The sequence below is a fragment of the Nerophis ophidion genome, linkage group LG21 (genome assembly GCF_033978795.1).
Source record: "Nerophis ophidion isolate RoL-2023_Sa linkage group LG21, RoL_Noph_v1.0, whole genome shotgun sequence".
Taxonomy (NCBI): domain Eukaryota; kingdom Metazoa; phylum Chordata; class Actinopteri; order Syngnathiformes; family Syngnathidae; genus Nerophis; species Nerophis ophidion.
The window spans coordinates 27,698,500-27,713,572 of record NC_084631.1 but is presented as its reverse complement, the minus strand read 5'-3'; the positions used below and the strand labels follow the sequence as shown (position 1 = coordinate 27,713,572).

General features: G+C 39.1%; 1 protein-coding gene across 1 annotated transcript in view; it reads right to left on the bottom strand.

Moving 5' to 3' along the window:
- satb1a (SATB homeobox 1a) overlaps nt 1-12,170 on the bottom strand; it is a 91,059-nt gene extending 78,889 nt beyond the window's left edge. The window contains exon 1 of the mRNA XM_061882415.1: nt 11,849-12,170. The gene's annotated coding sequence lies outside the window, so the exon portion shown is untranslated. The remainder of the gene's footprint in view (nt 1-11,848) is intronic.
- Nucleotides 12,171-15,073: the final 2,903 nt, after the last annotated feature.

The following is a 15,073-nucleotide window of genomic DNA, read 5'->3' as shown; positions in this document are numbered from 1 at the left end:
GCAGGTGTGTCAGGATCGGCTGCGAGATTAGTGACAGGTGCGTGGATGACACGGCTGTGAGAGTTTGTCTGATCACCTGTCGCTCTGTTAAAGGCAGCAGTCGGGAAGGAGAGAAGGTTGGTGATGGTGGCGAACGAGCGAGAAACTTTAACATGGCTGAAAAGCACAAATTATTAAATAAATCATTGTTTACAAAGATGAACACGGCTGTCATGTCCGTCATTGGCAGTCCAGACAACCCGAAGTAGCAAGACCTCCACACTATGACTGCAAGCTAATCAATGCTAACATGCTATTTAGGCTACCTGTATGTACATATTGCATCATTATGCCTCGTTTGTAGGTATATTTGAGCTCATTTAATTTCATTTACTTATGTCTTCCTTGTATTTCATTTATATTTGCATGTACATACATTATTTGTATGTAATATTGGCTGCATTTCTCAGAGTTGTTTCTGTGTCACGTTGTTCCAGACCACAACAAACGTTGCTCAGCAGGCAACGATTGTAATAAATCCAATAGAAGAAGACAGCCAACCATTTTCCTTGAACTTGGACACACATTTATACCTTTGGCCATTATGAGCCAGTAATTTCCAGAAGTTATCTCATCCTGCGAGAAGCCTCCGTTTTACAAATGATTTCCAAAGTGGCAAAAATGTGTAGGATAAAAATTGAAATACAACATTTCTGTCAACGAAGATTTGCGCCATCCTTTGATTGTAGCTAACATATACACTTACATCATGTGTTGCCTTCATTATAACACTTATCAATCAAAGTTTATTTATAAAGCCCTGAATCACAAGTGTCTCAAAGGGCTGCACAAGCCACAACGACATCTTCGGCTCAAAACCCACATCAGGGCAAGAAAAAACTAAACCCAATGGGATACGTTATAAGGCTACGCCAGTAGAAGCATTTAAGTCCCATCTTAAAACTCATTTGTATACTCCAGCCTTTAAATAGACCCCCTTTTTAGACCAGTTGATCTGCCGTTTATTTTATTTTCTCCTTTGCCCCCCACTCCCTCAAGGAGGGGGCGGGGGACACAAGTCCGGTGGCCATGGATGAAGTGCTGGCTGTCCATAGTCGGGACTCGAGGTGGACCAATTGCCTGTGCATCGGTTGGGGACATCTCTGCGCTGCTAACCCGTCTCCGCTCGGGATGGTCTCCTGCTGGCCTCACTATGGACTGGACTCTCACTATTATGTTGGATCCACTATGGACTGGACTCTCAGTATTATGTTAGATCCACTATGGACTGGACTCTCACTATTATGTTAGATCCACTATGGACTGGACTCTCACTATTATGTTAGATCCACAATGGACTGGACTCTCACTATTATGTTAGATCCACTATGGTTTGGATCAGGGGTCGGGAACCTTTTTGTTCAAGAGAGCCAAGAAGCGAAATATTTTAAAATGTATTTCCGTAAGAGCCATATAATATTTTTTTAACACTGAACACAACTAAACGTGTGCATTTTTAAGTAAGACCAACATTTCTAGAGTATAATAAGTCTCGTATTCTTCGTAATTACATTGTTATTCTGAAGCTAACTGTGGACGGGGTGTGGCCTGCGGGCCTGCAGCGAAGCAGGGTGTTGCCAGGACCGGCCTCGAAATCAGCGACAGGTGTGTAAATGGCCAAGCTTGAACTTGTTATCTAATCACCTGTCTCTCTGTTTATAAGTAGCAGCCAGGAGGAGAGACGGGGTTGAGGCTGGAGCCAGAACGTGAGCAAGAACGAAAGAGAAAAAGACAATTGCTGGAAAGCAACTGAGAGACTTATTGAAAAATAAAACAATATTGTAACCCTGAAACGGGCTCTCATGTCGGTGCTTGGTGGTCTGAAGAACCTCCAGGAGGGCAAGTCCTACGCTAACCAATAATAAATAAATTACTTCTTACCCTTAATGCAACTTCTTGAACAAGTGCGGTAGAAAAAGGATGGATGGATTCAAATGCATGACCATGTTTTATATTTTGAACGTTATTTTTAACACTGTGATTACAAGTGGAATTATTCATTACTTATCGTGTTAAGCAATATCAGCTCAGATTTATCCAAGAGCCAGTTGCAGTCATCAAAAGAGCCGCATCTGGCTCGCGAGCCATAGGTTCCCTACCCCTGGTTTGGACTCTCACCATTATGTTAGATCCGCTATGGACTGGACTCTCACTATTATGTTAGATCCAATATGGACTGGACTCTCAATATTATGTTAGATCCACTATGGACTGGACTCTCAATATTATGTTTGATCCACTATGGACTGGACTCTCACTATTATGTTAGATCCACTATGGACTGGACCCTCACTATTATGTTAGATCCACTATGGACTGGACTGTCACTGTTACGTTAGATCCACTATGGACTGGACTATCATTGTAATGTTAGATCCACTATGGACTGGACTCTCACTATAATGTTAGATCCACTATGGACTGGACTCTCACTATTATGTTAGATCCACTATGGACTGGACTCTCACTGTTATGTTAGATCCACTATGGACTGGACTCTCACTATTTCGTTAGATCCACTATGGACTGGACTTTCACTGTAATGTTAGATCCACTATGGACTGGACTCTCACTGTTATGTTAGATCCACTGTGGACTGGACTCTCACTCTTATGTTCGATCCATTATGGACTCGACTCTCACTATTATGTTAGATCCACTATGGACTGGACTCTCACTATTATGTTAGTTCCACTATGGACTGGACTCTCACTATTACGTTAGATCCACTATGGACTGGACTCTCACTGTTATGTTAGATCCACTATGGACTGGACTCTCACTATTATGTTAGTTCCACTATGGACTGGACTCTCACTATTACATTAGATCCACTATGGACTGACTCTCAATATTATGTTAGATCCACTATGGACTGGACTCACACTGTAATGGTAGATCCACTATGGACTGGACTCTCACTTTTATGTTAAATCCACTATGGACTGGACATTCACAATATGTCAGACCCACTCTATGTCCATTGCATCTGGTCTCTGCTAGAGAGTGTGGGGGTTACCCACATTTGCGGTCCTCTCCAAGGTTTCTCATAGTAATTTTCATCGACCTCCCAATGGATTGTGAGTTTTTCCTTGCCCTTATGTGGGCGCTGAACTGTAAATGGCTTGTGCAGCCCTTTGAGACACTTGTGATTCTGGGCTGTATAAACAAACATTGATTGATTGATTAACTGATTGACTGATTGATTTTTCTGCAGTTCAAATATGTTCACAATGCATGTTAAAAAGTTATCTTTTATTGTTGACCAACATTAAAAAAAGAAGGTGGTGGCAAACGGAATAGTTTGTTTCAACTCTTCTACCTGAAATACGAATTGAGGCAATAAAAGTGTGATTACTGCATGAATAGAACAAACTAATTGATGAATTACTGGATGACTAAAACTGTGGATAGCTGCAGTCGGTGCAATAAAATACCCACTTGAAAAGAGAAGTTGGTAGAAGCACTATTGTCGTCGTGCAGGGGTGACATTTGAAACACCTCCAGTGTGTGCAATCTATAGATACACTACAACAACTGAAATCTAAGTATGTTCGAGTGTTTTACTTGTTTTAAGGGTGTTGCTCCTAAATTATCTTAGTAAGATGTTACTGCTTGTTGCTGAGATTTGATGACCTATTGTATTTTTCGGACTATAAGTCGCAAGTTTTTTTTTTTATAGTTTGGCCAGGGGTGCGACTTATACTCAGGACGACTTATGTGTGAAATCATTAACACATTACCGTAAAATATCAAATAATGTTATCTAACTCACATAAGAGACTAGACCAGGGGTCGGCAACCCAAAATGTTGAAAGAGCCATATTGGACCAAAAATACAAAAACAAATCTGTCTGGAGCCGCAAAACAAATTTGAAAGCCATATGTCATGATATATGTCATATATATGTCATATATATGTCATGATATAAATTGAATTAAATGGACTTAAAGGAAACTAAATGAGCTACAAATGAGGCATAATGATGCAATGTGTACAAAGAGCTAGCCGAAATAACATGTTAGCATCGATTAGCTTACAGTCATGCAGTGACCAAATATGCCCGATTAGCACTCCACACAAGTCAATAACATCAACAAAACTCACCTTTGTGCATTCACGCACGACATTAAAAGTCTGGTTGACAAAATGAGACAGGAAAAGAAGTGGCATAAAACACGTCCTCGAAAGTCGGAGAAAGTTGTACATGTAAACAAACCACGGTGAGTTCAAAGACCGCCAAAATTAGTAGGACAAAACGGCGCTCGCCAAATACTCGAATCAGTGAAGCATGTTTAATATAAACGGTGTGCTTTGTAACAATTAGGGAGGTTTGTGTCATGTTTGTCCTCCTACAGAAACCATATTAAAACAAAAAATTTTTTTTTTTTGCCTTCATCTTTTTCCATTTTTCACACATTTTTGAGAAAGCTCCAGGGAGCCATTAGGGCGGCGCTAAAGAGCCGCATATGCGGCTATTGAGCCGTGGGTTGCCGACCCCCGGACTAAACGTATAAGATTTAATTGGATTTAGCGATTAGAAGTGACAGATTGTTTTGGTAAACTTATATATGTTATACATTGCAAAAACTGAAATATAAGTAAGATTAAATATCTCAAATAAGGGTGATATATGCTTATTTTCTGTCTGATAACATAATTCTTCTCACTAAGCAGATTTTATGTTAGTCTTTTACTTGTTTTAAGGGTTTTGGTCCCAAATGATCTCAGTAAGATATTACAGCTTGTTGCTGAGATTTTATGACCTATATTGAGTAAAACATGCTTGAACGTAGAATATCAAGTGTTGCTAAGGTGTGTCATCAGTGTAAAACTACTTTTTCAAAGTAATCAATTCCTATTTCAAGCATGAACAAAAATATCATGACTTTGACACAATTGTGTCTCATAATTAAAACAGATGACAGCCAAATGGACTTTGCTGATTTATTTTCAATGAAACAATAGAACATACGTACTCATATAGTAGTACGTATGTTAAGGTATTTTTGGATTCATTGAGGTTAGCTAATTTTACATGTTTTGGAAATTCTTGACAAGCCAATTTTTCTTGTTCTATTGACAGATAATTTGCTTCTTTCAAATAAAATACCCCACATTTTTGTATTTTTCATTCTTGTTTTGAACACTGACTTTTTGCAGTGCATGACAACTGTAATTTTCTTAGACTTTTGAATATTATTTGCACGTATGCATTTATTTAAGTTTGTCCTAGGTGTATTGCAACTGTCGCAAGTATAAAACTACTTTTTTAAAGTAATAATTTTTTTAAGGATGACTAAAAAAAATCATGATGCCGAATGCATATCATTATGTCAAGATAATGGCATTTACTTAATTTAAGAATATTTTTCAACATATTGAGCAAAAAGGTATATATTTTTTTTCTACCAAGAAAAGTACACTTGTTATTAGTGAGAATATACTTATTTTAAAGGTATTGTTGGGTTCATTGAGGTAAGCTAATATTACTTGTTTTAGAAAGTCTTGACTAGCCGGAATTTTGTTGTTCTATTGGCAGATATTTTTGCTTAGTTCAAGTAAAATACCCCTCATTTTTTATTTTTTTTCCTTATTTTTGAACACAGACTCTTTGCAGTGTAGTTATTTGAATGACTCTTACCATAATATGTTACGTTGACATACCAGGCACCTTCTCAGTTGGTTATTTATGCCTCATATAACCTAAACTTATTCAGCCTGTTGTTCACTATTCTTTGTTTATTTTAAATTGCCTTTCAAATGTCTATTTTCGGTTTTAGGTTTTTTCAAATAAATTTACCCAAAAAATGCTACGTGTGACTTATATATGTTTTTCCCCTTCTTTATTAGGCATTTTCAGCAGGTGCGACTTAAACTCCAGAGCGACTTATACTTGTCAGGCTTGGACTTGGACTTGGGTTGTTTTACCGAGGTGCGAAGCGAATGGAGTGGATATGGCGTGAAGGTAGGTACATATTTAATTTACTTAATCATAAACTAAAAACAGGAACAAACAAAAAGCGCTCACAATGGAGGTACAAAACTTGGGCAATGAAACAAAACACTAGCACAAAGGCTATAAACTATAAACATGAAACAAAACACTTGTGCTATGGCATGAATGACAAAAACTTACGTGGACAAAATCAACAGCATGGCAAGGCATGAAGCAGATAATCGAGGTCGTGAAGGAGGTGATGTTGCCAGACTGACTACCTGGTAACTGTGGCTTAATTAATGAACATGATAAGTGAAAACAGGTCTGAGACTAAACAGGTGAACTGATTGGTCGTCATGGTAACAAAACAGGGAGTGAAAAAAAAAAGGAACTTAGAGTCTAAAGGTCAAAAGCACCTGGTATTCCTAGGCAGGCTCCCATCCAAGTACTAACCAGGCCAGACACTGCTTAGTTTTGAGAACAGATGAGATTGGGGATGCTCAAGGTAGTATGGCCATATAAAACTCATGATCAGACATGACAGATGAAAACTAAATCAGTTGGCATGGTAACAATACAAACAAGGAAATGCAAAACAGAACTATCCATTCATCTACCATCCATTTTCTACCGCTTATTCCTTTTTGGGGTCGCGGGGGGCGCTGGCGCCCATCTCAGCTACAATCGGGCGGAAGGCGGCGCACACCCTGGACAAGTTGCCGCCTCATCACAGGGCCAGCACAGATAGACAGACAACATTCACACTCACATTCACACACTAGGGCCAATTTAGTGTTGCCAATCAACCTATCCCCAGGTGCATGTCTTTGGAAGTGGGAAGAAGCTGGAGTACCCAGAGGGAACCCACGCATTCACGGGGAGAACATGCAAACTCCACACAGAAAGATACCGAGCCTGGAATTGAACCCAGGACTGCAGGACCTTCGTACTGTGAGGCAGACACACTAACCCCTCTACCTCCGTGAAGCAAAAATGTCAAAAAAAAGTGCCCCTGTTATTAGTGAGAATATACTTATTTTAAGTTATTTTTGGGTTCACTGAGGTTGGCTAATTGTACTTGTTTTGGAAAGTCTTGGAGTGGTATAGCTTGGTTGGTAGAGCTGCCGTGCCAGCAACTTGAGGATTCCAGGTTCGATCTCCTATAGTCCAGGGGTCGGGAACCTTTTTGGCTGAGAGAGCCATGAAAGCCAAATATTTCAAAATGTAATATTTTTTAACACTGAATACAACTAAATGCATGCATTTTTAAGTAAGAGTAACATTTTTAGAGTATAATAAGTCCCTTATTCTTTTTAATAAAATTGTTATTCTAAAGTTAACCAATAATAAATATAATACTTCTTACCAATAATGCGACATCTTGAACAGGTGCGATAGAAAACGGATGGTTGGATTAAAATGGATGAGAATGTTTTATAATGTGAACGTTATTTTTAACACTGTGATTACCAGCGGAATTATTCATTACTTATCATGTTAAGCAATGTCAGCTAAGAGTTATCTGAGAGCCAGATGCAGTCATCAAAAGAGCCACATCTGGCTCTAGAGCAGGGGCGTCAAACTCAAATACAGAGTGGGCCAAAATTTAAAACTGAACAAAGCCGCGGGGCCGAGGTTGAACAAATTAACCTTTTAATAGGGACCCAAACAAGTTTTTCATTGAATATTGAACAAGCAAGGCTTATATAACTTTAAAGTGACATGCAAAATTGAGTTTCAAATAATAATATCAATAATAATTCAAATTTATCAATGGCATATCAGATCAAATTTAAATAAAAATTGAATGCCTCTTTTGTATTTGCAGCCTTCTGAGGTAAATATCAACATTAACTTTTTCCACAGGCTGATACATTTGAAAAAAAAATAACAATGACTAAATCAACCATTCAGGCCTTTTTAATGTCGGGGCTCAGGTGGGCGGGGTTAGGGGGGTTTGTTGGTAGCGGGGAGGGGGGGTGTATATTGTAGTGGTCCGGAAGACTTAGTGCTGCAAGGGGTTCTGGGTATTTGTTCTGTTGTGTTACGGTGCGGATGTTCTCCCGAAATGTGTTGGTCATTCTTGTTTGGTGTGGGTTCACAGTGTGGCGCATATTTGTATCAGTGTTAAATTTGTTTATATGGCCACCCTTAGTGTCACCTGTATGCTGTCGATCAAGTATGCCTTGCACTTACTTACATGTGTGTAGAAGCCACATATATTACGTGACTGGGCCGGCACGCTGTTTGTGAGGAGGAAAAACAGACTTGACGACAGGTTGTAGGGGACGCTAAAGGCAGTGCCTTTAAGGCACACCCCCAATATTGTTGTCCGGGTGGAATTCGGGAGAAGGGTTGCACCGGGAGATTTTCGGGAGGGGCATTGAAATTCGAGAGTCTCCCGGGAAATCGGTAAATGCGGTGTTACAGCGGCACCGCTGTATAGCACCGGCGGGCCAGCTCTAATATTAATTTGATATTGCCTCAAGGGCCAAATTAAATTACACGGTGGGCCAAATTTGGCCCGCGGGCCAGAGTTTGACATCTATGCTCTAGAGCATGGGTGTCGGTAACACCACTTTCACCGCTGATACTCGCACTTGCCAACCCTCCCGATTTTCCCGGGAGACTCCCAAAGTTTAGTGCCATTCCTTAAAATCTCCCTGGGCAACCATTCTCCCGATTTCCACCTGGACAACAATATTGGGAGCCGTCACGTCCTCTGTTCTTCCATATAAACAGCGTGCTGGCCAAGTCACATAATATATGCGGCTTTCACACACACATACTTGGTCAACAGCCATACAGGTCACACTGAAGGTGGCCGTATAAAAAACTTTAACATTGTTACAAATATGCGCCACACTGTGAACCCACACCAAACAAGAATGACAAAACAGATTTCGGGAGAACCTCCGCACCGTAACACAACATAAACACAACAGAACAAATAGCTAGAAACCCTTGCAGCACTAACTCTTCCGGAATGCTACAATATACAACCCCCGCTACCACCAAACCCCGCCCACCTAATTTTTTATTTTATTTTCGAATTTATTAGCCTGTGGAAAAAGTTAATGTTGATATTTACCTCAGAAGGGTGCAAATAAAAAAGAGGCATTTTTTTTTAATTACATTTTATTTAATACACCACTATTGTTTTTCGAAAGTTGATTTTGCACTATTACGTTATATAAGCTCTGCCTGTTCCATGGGAGGAAGCCCGAGTACCCGGAGAGAACCCACGCAGTCACGGGGAGTACATGCAAACTCCACACAGAAAGATCCCGAGCCCGGGATTGAACCCCGGATTACTCAGGACATTCGTATTGTGAGGCAGATGCACTAACCCCTGTTCCACCGTGCTGCCCTATTTAAGCCTTGCTTGTTCAATATTCTTTGCAAAACTTGTTTGGGTCCCTGTTAAAAGGTTAATTTGTTCAACCTTGGCCCGCGGCTTTGTTCAGTTTTAAATTTCGTCCCACTCTGTATTTGAGTTTGACACCTATGCTCTAGAGCATGGGTGTCAAACTCTGGCCCGTGGACCAAATTTGGCCCACCGTGTAATTTCATTTGGCCCTTGAGGCAATATCAAATTAACATTAGAGCTGGCCCGCCGGTACTATACAGCGGCAGAGCCGCTGTAACACTGCATTCTCCCATATTGTCTACAATATGTTGTCATGTCCGCTTTTCCTCCATACAAACAGCGTGCCGGCCAAGTCACATAATATATGCGACTTATACACACACTTAAGTGAATGCCAGCATACTTGCTCAACAGCCATACAGGTCAGACGGAGGGTGGTCGTATAAACAAATTTAACACTGTTACAAATATGCGCCGCACTGTGAACCCACACCAAACAATAATGACAAACACATTTTGGATGAACATCCGCACCGTAACACAACATAGACACAACAGAACAAATACCCACAATCCCTTGCAGCACTAACTCTTCTGGGACACTACAATATGCACCGCCGGCTACCACCTAACCCCGCCACCCATCTCATTTATTAATTTTACCATTGATGTTTTTTCTGGGTTTTTTTTTTTTGAAAGTTGATTTTGCACTATTAAGTTATATAATTATTGCTTGTTCCATATTCAGTGGTAAAACAAATCAGTGGAGCAAACTGAGCAATAATTAACAATTTATTCATGCACTTTCTCTTGCTAATTCAAGGCTTGAATGTTTGATTCATTCATTATTGTTATTTTATTTTCAAATGTATTATTAGCCTGTGGAAAAAGTTTATTTTGATATTTACCTCAGAAGGCTGCAAATAGAAAAGAGTCATTCAATTTTTATTTCAATTTTATGTGATATACCATTGATATTTTTTTTATTATTATTATTATTATTTGAAACTGGATTTTGCATGTCACTACAGGTGCTGTTCATATTATTAGAATATCATGAAAAAGTTGATTTATTTCAGTAATTATATTCAGAACGTGAAACTTACATATTATATCAATTCATTACACACATAGTGATATATTTGAAATGTTTATTTCTTTAAATTTCAGCAGCAGTCCAGTCCCTTTTGTCTTGAGCCCAGGCGAGACGCTTTTGACGTTGTCTCTTATTCAAGAGTGGCTTTACACAAGGAATGCGACAGCTGAAGCCCATATCTTGCATACGTCGGTGCGTGGTGGTTCTTGAAGCACTGACTCCAGCTGCAGTCCACTCTTTGTGGATCTCCCCCACATTTTTGAATCGGTTTTGTTTGACAATCCTCTCCAGGGCGCGGTTATCCATCTTGCTTGTACACTTTTTTCTACCACATCTTTGTCTTCCCTTCGCCTCTCTATTAATGTGCTTGGACACAGAGCTCTGGGAACATCCAACCTCTTTGGCAATGACCTTTTGTGTCTTGCCCTCCTTCTTTAAAGTATCAATGGTCATCTTTTGGACAGTTGTCAAGTCAGCAGTCTTCCCCAGGATTGTGTGTCATACAGAATCAAAACGAGAGACCAATTAAAGGCTTTCCAGGTGTTTTGAGTTAGTTAGCTAATTAGAGTGTGGCACCAGGTGTCTTCAATATCTGACCTTTTCACCATATTATAATTTTCTGAGATGTTGAATTTAGGGTTTTAATTGGTTGTCAGCTATAATCATCTCCTTTTTGGCAAAAAAAAAAAACACTTGAAATGTATCAGTCTGTTTGGAATGAAAGTATACATTCTACAAGTTTGACTTTCTAAATGGAATTAATGAAATAAATACACTTTTTCATGATATTCTAATAATATGACCAGCACCTGTATAAAGTTATATAAGCCTTGCTTGTTCAATATTCAATGCAAAACTTGTTTGGGTCCCTATTAAAAGGTTAATTTCTTCAACATTGGCCCGCGGCTTTGTTCAGTTTTAAATTTCGGCCGACTGTGTTTGAGTTTGACACCCCTGCTCTAGAGCCATAGGTTCCCTACCCCTGCTATAGTCATTGCCGTTTTGTCCTTGGGCAAGACACTTTACCCACCTGCTCCCAGTGCCACCCACACTGGTTTAAATGTAACTTAGATATTGGTTTTCAGTATGTAAAAGCGCTTTGAGTCACTAGAGAAAAAGCGCTAAATAAATATAATTCACTTGACAAGCCGAATTTTCTTGTTCTATTGGCAGATAATTATGCTTAGTTCAAATAAATTACCCCTCATTTCTGTATTTTTTTTTCTTCTTTTTGAACACCGACTTTTTGCGATGTACATGTGACCTTTATTTACTTTATTTATGTTGTGCCGGTCAAAAGTGTCACTTGGCATGAAAGAGCTGCTGTCAATCATTCAGTTGCATGGCAGCAGCACCTCCCCAGCCCCTTGAAAGTTGGATATCAAGAAGGAAAGCACCAACCTGTTCTCGCCTCCTCAAGGTGCATGCTGGATCCTGCAGACATCCTCCCGGTGTGTTGCGTCCGGACGACGTCTTCCTCCCTCTGCCTTAATTGCCCGGATGGTCCGGATTCACGTCCGAGTCGATGCGCTGCGCCTCGTCCAAGCCTTCTTCTTCTTCTTCTTCTCCGTGCGGCGTGGCGTCACCCACCGAGGCTCCGTGTTGTGTGGAGAACAATGCACAGCCCAGCCTGCAGCGTGCACGCTCTTCTGGCCTTATTTATGGGCGCGCACACGTCGCTTGTTGTGCTGCTTCTATTCCACACAGCAGCATGCAGAGAGAGAGGGAGATGGAGAGGGACACACACACACACACACACACACACACACACACACACACACACACACACACACACACACACACACACACACACACACACACCAGCTGCATTAGCATATGGTGTAATAATGAATTCACCAGCGCACCCCATAAATGTATTAAATGTGACAATTGCGCATAAATCTTATGTATTCTATTCTGCCGCATGCCGTGCATTATGGATTCTGTTGTGGCGTGCCAACATCCAGTAAATACAAAGCCAATTGCACGGATGATTAAAACACGGAATAGTTCATTAAAAAATGTGAAGGGATTCATTAGATTGTGCATATATTAATTAAATGGTAACTTATTTATTCATTATTTATTCCACGAGCCATTTATATATTTCATGACCTTTTCAATTATTTATTGGCCTTTTTAATGATTTATTGTGGCATCATGGTGAAAGTGTTATTGACTTTGGGGTACTGCACTTCTCCATGGTAACCGAGGCTGCATGTTGTTGCCGAGAGTATTAGTATAAATACATATACTATGAGTTGTACTCTCTTCGACGTCACTTTACTGCACAAACAACACTGTCCATAGTAGAAACGCCTAACATAGGTAGTAATACACGACTGTTTTGTATAGTACTATGTCAGTAGTAAAGAAGGTAATGGGAGCCGCCAACAAATTCTGAATATACTTTACACCCCCGCCAACCTTACCGACGCACGGGGGGGGTTGCTGCTAGTGGGGGTGTATAATATAGTCAAGATGTGTCATGGATGCAAAGGATTATGGGTATTTGTTGTGTTGCGTTTCAATTGTTTTACTGTGAGGATGTTCTCCCGAAATGTGTTTGTCATTCTTGTTTGGTGTGGCTTCACAGCGTGGCGCATATTAGTAAGAGTGTTAAAATTGTTTATATCAAAACCATTAGTGTACTCTGTATCACCCCGTATGCCTTGCAGTCGTGTGCGTGTGTCAATGGAAGTCACACACAACATATTGCTGGACTTGTAAGTAATTTGAACATGTAGAAGGCGTCAAAGACAAAGACAAAGGCAAAGGGTTCATAGCACGCCTTAATACTTATTAACTTGGTTACTGCTAACAGACGTACTTAAAAATGTTTACGTCAACTAATGTCTTCTTCGCTTTGTAACATGGGTCCAAAATGGCTCTTTGAACGGTAAAAGTTTCCGATCTCTGAACCATGTATATCATATATTTCCAAATGGATCAACCGCCACCCGCCCGAACCTATTTAAAATCAATTTTTTCGTCATGTCACCCGCCTGACCTGCGGTTTATCCGCGGACTCCGCGGATGAGACCGCAAACCGCGCATCTCTAGTCAGTACTGTAGTCACCGTCTCTATTCTATACTTCATTGTCTTGTATTGCAGTACACCAAACCATGTACTACACTAATGACAGTATTAGGGATGTCATTTGCATCAAAACAGTACCAAGTACTAGTACCTGGGAATCAATACCGCGACTCCACAATACTAATTTTCAGTACTTTTCTGTGTGTTCAAATGTGATAATGACGGTAAATTAAAAAAATATACATGTTATTTATATTACATTTAAGATTGACTTGTGCTGTCTAGTTGTTTTCTTACACCTGTAATCCCATTTGAAAGTATTACAGTTGACTTTTCATGAAATAAATTATATTTGTATGACATTTAACATCAAACTGTGCAGCCTAGTTGTTTTTTTACACTTGGTTTCTCATTTGCAATTATTACAGTAGACTTTGCATGAAATAATATTTATATAACATTTACATTGAACTGCACTGTCTAGTTGCCTTTTTACACTTTGTGTCTCATTTGCAAGTATTACAGTAGACTTTGCATGAAATAAATAATATTTATATAACATATAACATTGAACTGCGCTGTCTAGTTGCCTTTTTACACTTTGTGTCTCATTTGCAAGTATTACAGTAGACTTTGCATGAAATAAAAAATATTTATATAACATATAACATTGACCTGTGCTGTGTGGTTGTTTTCTTACCCTTGGTGTCTCATTTGCAAGTATTACAGTAGATTTTGCATGAAATAAATAATATTATTACATAACATTTAACATTGAACTGTGCTGTCTTGCTGTTTTGTTACACTTGGTGTTTTATTTGCTAATATTACAGTACTCTTTGCATGAAATAAATACCATTATTTATACAACATTTAACATTGAACTGTGTTGTATAGTTGTTTTTTTACACTTGGTGTCCCATTTGCAAGTATTACAGCAGACTTTGCATGAAATAAATATTATTTTCATGACATTGAACTGTGCCGTTTAGTTGTGTTCTTTTACTTGGTGTCTCAATTGCAAGTACTACAGTTGACTTTGCATGAAATAAATGATAATAATTATACAACATTTAACATTGAACTGTGCTGTATACTTGTTTTCTTACACTTTGTGTCTCATTTGCAAGTAATACAGTGGACTTTGCATGAAATAAATTCTATTATTTGTACAACATTCAACATTGAACTGTGCTGCTTAGTTGTTTTCTTACACCTGGTGTCTCATTTGCAAGTATTACAGTAGACTTTGCATGAAATAGATAATATTAGTTATATGACATTTAACAATACACTGTGCTTTCTAGTTATTTTCTTACACTTGGTGTCTCCTTTGCAGGTTTTACAGTAGACTTTGGATGAAATAAATAATATTATTTATACACCATTTAACATTGAACTTTGCTGTCTAATGGTTTTCTTAAACGTGTTGTCTCATTTGCAAGTATTACAATAGACTTTGCATAAAATAAATAATATTATTTATACAACATTTAACAATACAATGTGCTGTCTAGTTGTTTTTCTTACACCTGGTGTCTCATTTGCAATTATTACAGTAGACTTTTCATGAAATAAATAATATT